This window comes from Mandrillus leucophaeus, unplaced genomic scaffold, assembly GCF_000951045.1.
Source record: "Mandrillus leucophaeus isolate KB7577 unplaced genomic scaffold, Mleu.le_1.0 Scaffold567, whole genome shotgun sequence".
NCBI classification, from domain to species: domain Eukaryota; kingdom Metazoa; phylum Chordata; class Mammalia; order Primates; family Cercopithecidae; genus Mandrillus; species Mandrillus leucophaeus.
Window position 1 is genome coordinate 749,907 of NW_012106108.1, and position 6,000 is coordinate 755,906.

General features: G+C 38.1%; 1 protein-coding gene and 1 pseudogene across 4 annotated transcripts in view; one reads left to right on the forward strand and one right to left on the reverse strand.

Moving 5' to 3' along the window:
• The window catches only part of CYYR1 (cysteine/tyrosine-rich 1), a 119,202-nt gene that overhangs the window by 33,212 nt on the left and 79,990 nt on the right, over positions 1-6,000 (reverse strand). The window lies entirely within an intron of this gene.
• On the forward strand, positions 1,512-4,387 carry LOC105552600 (annotated as a pseudogene). Its single transcript, XR_001008038.1, has 2 exons — positions 1,512-1,517; positions 3,938-4,387. The product of XR_001008038.1 is annotated as a 60S ribosomal protein L34 pseudogene (transcript).

Genomic DNA, 6,000 nt, shown 5'->3' on the forward strand with positions numbered 1-6,000 from the left:
CATTATTTTCAGACTTCTGGTCCCCAGAATGTCAAGAGAACAAATTTCTGTTGTTTTAAGTTAAAATTTTTTGGTAATTTGTTATGGCAGCCACAGGTAACTAATACAGCAAGGCAAAAGCAAAACACAGTCAGAAGGAAAGGAGAAAACCTGGTGCATTTGGGTCACTGCACAAGTCCAGTAGTGCAGGACCTAACAATATTTGTGAGTGAGAAGCTAGAAATGAGGTTGGACAGTGAAGCAGGAGGTTATGTTTGTGGAAGACTGCTGGGTCTGAATGCACATGGAATGCCAGAAGATCAGTGAGTGGATCAGACTAGCTGGAGGAGGATTACATTTTTGAGCAGTGGAAAGGAAAACTGGGAAGGGAAAGGGAGGAACAATGAACAGAACACTTTTTTTTTTTTTTTTTTTTTTTTTCAGAGAAGGGATCTATGGTAGTGCGGGGAGAGAACTGGAAAGGGCTTGTGTGGGGAAGTTTATACCCCACCCAAAATAGGGCAATGTCTTAGTTACCTTGGGCTGCTATGACAAATACCACAGGCTAGGTGGTTCAAACAATAGAAATTTGTTTCTCATAGTTCTGGAGGCTGGGAAGTCTAAGACCAAGGTGCTGGCAAATTTGGTTCTTGGTGAGGACCTACTTTCTGGCCACCATCTTGCCGTGTCTTCACATGGCAGAGAAGAAGCTTTGGTGGTTCTTCCTCTTTTTATAAGGATCCTAATCCCATCATGGTGGGGGATCCACCCTCCTAACCTCATCTGAACCTTATTCTCTGTTAAAGTCCCCATCATCCTAATGCCATCATTTTGGGGCTTAGGGCTGCAATATATGAATTTTATGGTGGCACAAACATTGAGTCCATAACAGGCAGGAAATTAAACTATCCATACATCAGATGTGGGCCACATAGGATAGAGGATCAGCTTGGAGCTCTTCTAGGTCCTGAAAGTACCCCCTGGAAGGGCAATGGGCTACAACAGGAGAGTCTGAGTCTTTGTGGAGCGGATGATGGAAGGCCAGGAATTGGTGCAAGGAGGAAGGGAAAGCAGACACTTGTAGCAGATGCCAGCAAGGCTTCCAGGCCAGCAGGGGAGAAGCTGTGTCTAAGTACTGGAGGCTGCTATTAGAGAGGCCCAGTGACTTAGGACAGTACTTATCAGGAGCTGAAAAAGAACTTTCCTCTTTTCTCTTTTTCTCTCTCCCCAACCACAGCTCCCACATTGGTGGGCCTACACTGGGGGTGGGGAGGACTTCTGAGTGGGAAATGAATGGGAAGAGACAGCAATTGGCCACACCCCTCTCCCCAAGGGCAGGTGACCCAGTGACTGCTGACCTCAGCTGGAAGATGGGGATAAGCCTTGCATAAAGTCTAAGATGTTTACTGACATCTTAGATTAGACATTTAAAATTTCTGAATTAGAGTGTTTTGAGACATAGAAGACTTGAGGACTAAGAGTAAGCAGGAAAGTCGTAGATGTGCCAAACTTTCAGCCAGCAGAGTAGAAAGTTTCCTGTAAAACAGTAGTGGGGCAGAGTTGTGTTTTGTGTATCTGTTAAGCATCATAGTTGTACCATGTACCATTTAGATTTTCAAAGAAAAGGATGGACATTTCATCTAAGAAATCATATAAGTGACATATTTCCTTAGAATAAAATCAGTAAGGGTGGGTGCAGTGGCTTACGTCTGTAATGCCAGCACTTTGGGAGGCCAAGGCGGGCAGATCATGAAGTCAGGAGATTGAGACCATCCTGGCCAACATAGTGAAACCCCATCTCTGCTAAAAATACAAAAATTAGCTGGGCGTGGTGGCACATGCCTGTAATCCTAGCTACTTGGGAGGCTGAAGCAGGAGAATCACTTGAACCAGGGATTTGGAGGTTGCAGTGAGCCGAGATCACGCCACTGCACTCCAGCCTGGTGACAGAGCGAGACCTCGTCTAAATAAATAAATAAACAAATAAAATAAAATCAGTAAGATGGCGAAGGCCTGTTCTGAATAGATGCTTCCCTAGTTCTCTAGTGCTAAACTTAAGACAGACAAATCATGTTGTGCAGTGTATTTGGTTAATGTTATCACTTCTAATTCTTACAGAAGGTTGTATACAGAAATTTCTAAAGCATCACATTCACATTCCATTTGTTTTCCCTAGCCAAGAGAGGTCTGTAACATGATAAACACAAAAGACTCAGAATTGAAACCTGGAATTGAAAAGACTTTTCTACTCTGTTCACAAGGACTTTCTTTTCCCCCTTCGTTTGCCACTTAATCTTTTGGTCTCATTTTCGTCATCTGTACAGTGAGGATAATGGGACCCAATTTCGTTTTATGTTATCTTGATGGAAGGATTCCCACAGTTAGACTGAATGAAAACCTGACCAGTAATACCCACTTATCTACCTCTCTGAAGCGTTGTAAGAATTAAAGACAGCCTGCAAAGTGTACTGATGGTGAAGAGCACACCATGAGAGAAACAGAAGTGATGAGTATTATTAAAAGTGTCAAAGGATAAGTATATCTTAATGAAAGTGGACAAAAACATACACCAAAGGATCTTGGCTTGCTTGCCCTAGTGCCTCAATGACTTAGGGTAGAAAGAAATATGTATGATATCTGAGTAGAAAAATAAAAGCAGTAAAAAAAAAAAAAAAAAAAAATCTCTCCAGGAACATTAGTACCGAAATCATTTTTACATCCTAAAATATTTCATCCTCAATTTTAAAAATAAAGCACTGATTTATGCACCTCAAGTCTAATGAAATAAAGCAATATGTCTTGGAAATTTAGAACAGTCTATATAGGAAGGCAAAGGACTAAAGACAAAGATGTTCAGAAATTAAGTCAAGCCAAACAGACCAAAGATATTCTGCTCCCCAATGCAAAAGGCAGCATGGGCAGAATTTATTTGCTATGTATAGAATTGAGAACTGCTTTTTTTTTTTTTTTTTTTTTTTTTTTTGATCTTGCAAAGGAGATGAAATGGATATATTTATATTGCTTGCTTAGGAGGACAGTCAGGGAGCGGGCAAAAATGTATAGCAAATTTGACACGAAAAGTATTAATTGCTTTGGTTAGTTACATTTATAAAGCAATAAGAGAAGAATAAGTCACTTATGAAGTTAAATAAATTTAAAGAAAATTAAGGTAATTGTTTCCTTCCTGTACGCAAATTCTTTCAGGCTGTGAACTCTCCAGCAAGTAAATAACACATTATTTTGGCTTTTACAATTTATCTTGGTCTTGACGCACACAAGGGCAAGATATTACAGTGTCTATTTCTTCCAGAGGACTCCGATTCTTTGCATATATAAGCAGGTGTCCATAAGTCTCATTCTATAATATGTTTAGCTCCACATATATTTTCTGTTTTCTGTTGTTGGTCTCTATGTTGTAATATGCCAGCGAGCTAATGTTGGAGAAGAGACTTTTTTAAAGATCTCTTATCTTTCATACCATATGTGAAACAGGTGGTAGTCGGCTCTCATAGATGAATATTTCTGTGATGAATTTTTTTCTTTTTATTTCTTATTCACATGAGCTAATTTATTTTTGCCAAAGTGTTTACATTCTGCGCTATAGATGTGGTCTGAGTGTATTTGCTGTAGTCAAAAGTCTCTGTTTTATGCTTGATTTTGGAGCTAGGTGGGACAAGGAAAATGCAAGTAGATGGAACCTTAATCTTATCATTTCTTTTTCACAAGAGGCTCAATTTTAGAGCTGTGCTGTAGTCCACAAAACAATCAGTCTCTTTGACAATAATTCTAATTTTGGTAGAATAATTTTAACACCACTAAAAGAACTTGGAGAGACTTCATTTATGGAGGACATTAGTGAGATAATGTGGAACCTGTTCCTGAGTGGGGGACATAATTGCAAATATTTAAATCCTGCCTTCTTTAGTCACCTGTTTCATTCTTTAAAAAAAGAAAATAGTGCTCTTCGGGGACGTTGTCTGCAGGCACTCAGAATGGTCCAGCGTTTGACATACCGACGTAGGCTCTCCTACAATACAGCCTCTAACAAAACTAGGCTGTCCCGAACCCCTGGTAATAGAATTGTTGACCTTTATACCAAGAAGGTTGGGAAAGCACCAAAATCTGCATGTGGTGTGTGCCCAGGCAGACTTCGAGGGGTTTGTGCTGTAAGACCTAAAGTTCTTATGAGATTGTCCAAAACAAAGAAACATGTCAGCAGGGCCTATGGTGGTTCCATGTGTGCTAAATGTGTTCGTGACAGGATCAAGCGTGCTTTCTGTATCGAGGAGCAGAAAATCGTTGTGAAAGTGTTGAAGGCACAAGCACAGAGTCAGAAAGCTAAATAAAAAATGAAACTTTTTTGAGTAATAAAAATGAAAAGACTTGCTGAAAAAAAAAAAAGAGAAAATAGTAATTTGAGGTATGTGATCAAAGTTAAATAAAAATTCAATTTAAAGAGGATAATACTGAGTATTGTATTTTCTTGGTAAAAATTAAAGTATTATGAAACAAATCTTGAATAAATAACTACAAATGCCATGTTTACTAAATTACTTGTAGAGTGAACATTTTCCTTTGGAATCCTTTCTTCAAGGCACTATAATATTTGTATGTATGTGAAATTCTTCCCTATTCTAAATTTACCATCTCATTTCTGTTCACTTTTGTGTCCACAGAGTATCTGCCTGGAAACCCTGTTGCCTGGAGACCACTTTTGAAGAACATCCACTGCTGTGGCCTCTTAAAGATTTAAGACATCTAATGAAGAGCTGACAGAAATCATCAATTTGCTCCTCAGCAAGTAATATTTTTAAGTCACAATAAAACACTTACCTGGATATTATGTATTCAGATAATCATAATAGCTCAAATATAGGATGCAAAGGGGAAAAATACCTTTGAAAAATTTGAATTGTACAAATCCATACAAAAGAGAGATGGGACAAAAAATAAAATCCGCATTTTCTTCATGGAAGACGCTGTCAGGTCCTCCTATTAATTATTTATTCTGATTTTAAAAACTATTCAAAAAGGCTTTATTTATATTTTGAACTCTATTGTATATTATCGTTCTCTGTAGCCCAAAGGAATTTTGAAGCAGAAATTCAATGAATGGCATAAGGATACTGGAAAAGTGGATGAAAGGAGACATGATGCAGCCAAAAGAATTCCATATCAACTTGAAGCATTCTGGAGAGGGTTCAAGAATCCAGCATATCTTAACAAGGTCCAAGTATCTCACAGTATGATGGCAGAATTTGTCACCAGTAACAAACACCAAGTACAAATGATTATTATTTTATTTTACTCTTTGTTTTTTATTTATTTATTTATTTTTGAGACAGGGTCTTGCCCTGTCACATTTATTTATTTATTTATTTTTGAGACAGAATCTCACCCTGTCACCCAGGCTGGAGTGCAGTGGTGCAATCTCGGCTCACTGCATCCTCTGTCTCCCGGGTTCAAGAGATTCTCCTGCCTCAGCCTCCTGAGTAGCTGGGATTACAGGCGCGTGCCACCATGCCTGGCTAATTTTTTGTGTCTTTAGTAGCGATGGGGTTTCACCATATTGGCCAGGCCAAAATTATTATTATTTTAAAAATTTAAAGATTTTTTGTGGGTACATAGTAGCTGTATATATTCATGGAGTACATGAGGTGTTTTGATATAGGCATGCAATGTGAAATAAGTGCATCATGAAGAATCAAGTATCCATCCCCTCAAGCATTTATCCTTTCAGTTACAAATAATGCAAGTACATTCTTTAAGTTATTTTTAAATGTATGATTAAGTTATTATTGACTGTAGTCACCATATTGTGCTATCAAATAGTAGGTCTTATTCATTCTTTCTTTTTTATTTATTTATTTTTTATTTATTTTTAATTTTTATTTATTTATTTATTTTTATTATTATACTTCGAGTTCTAGGGTACATGTGCATAACGTGCAGGTTTGTTACATATGTATACTTGTGCTATGTTGGTGTGCTGCACCCATCAACTCGTCAGCACCCATCAAC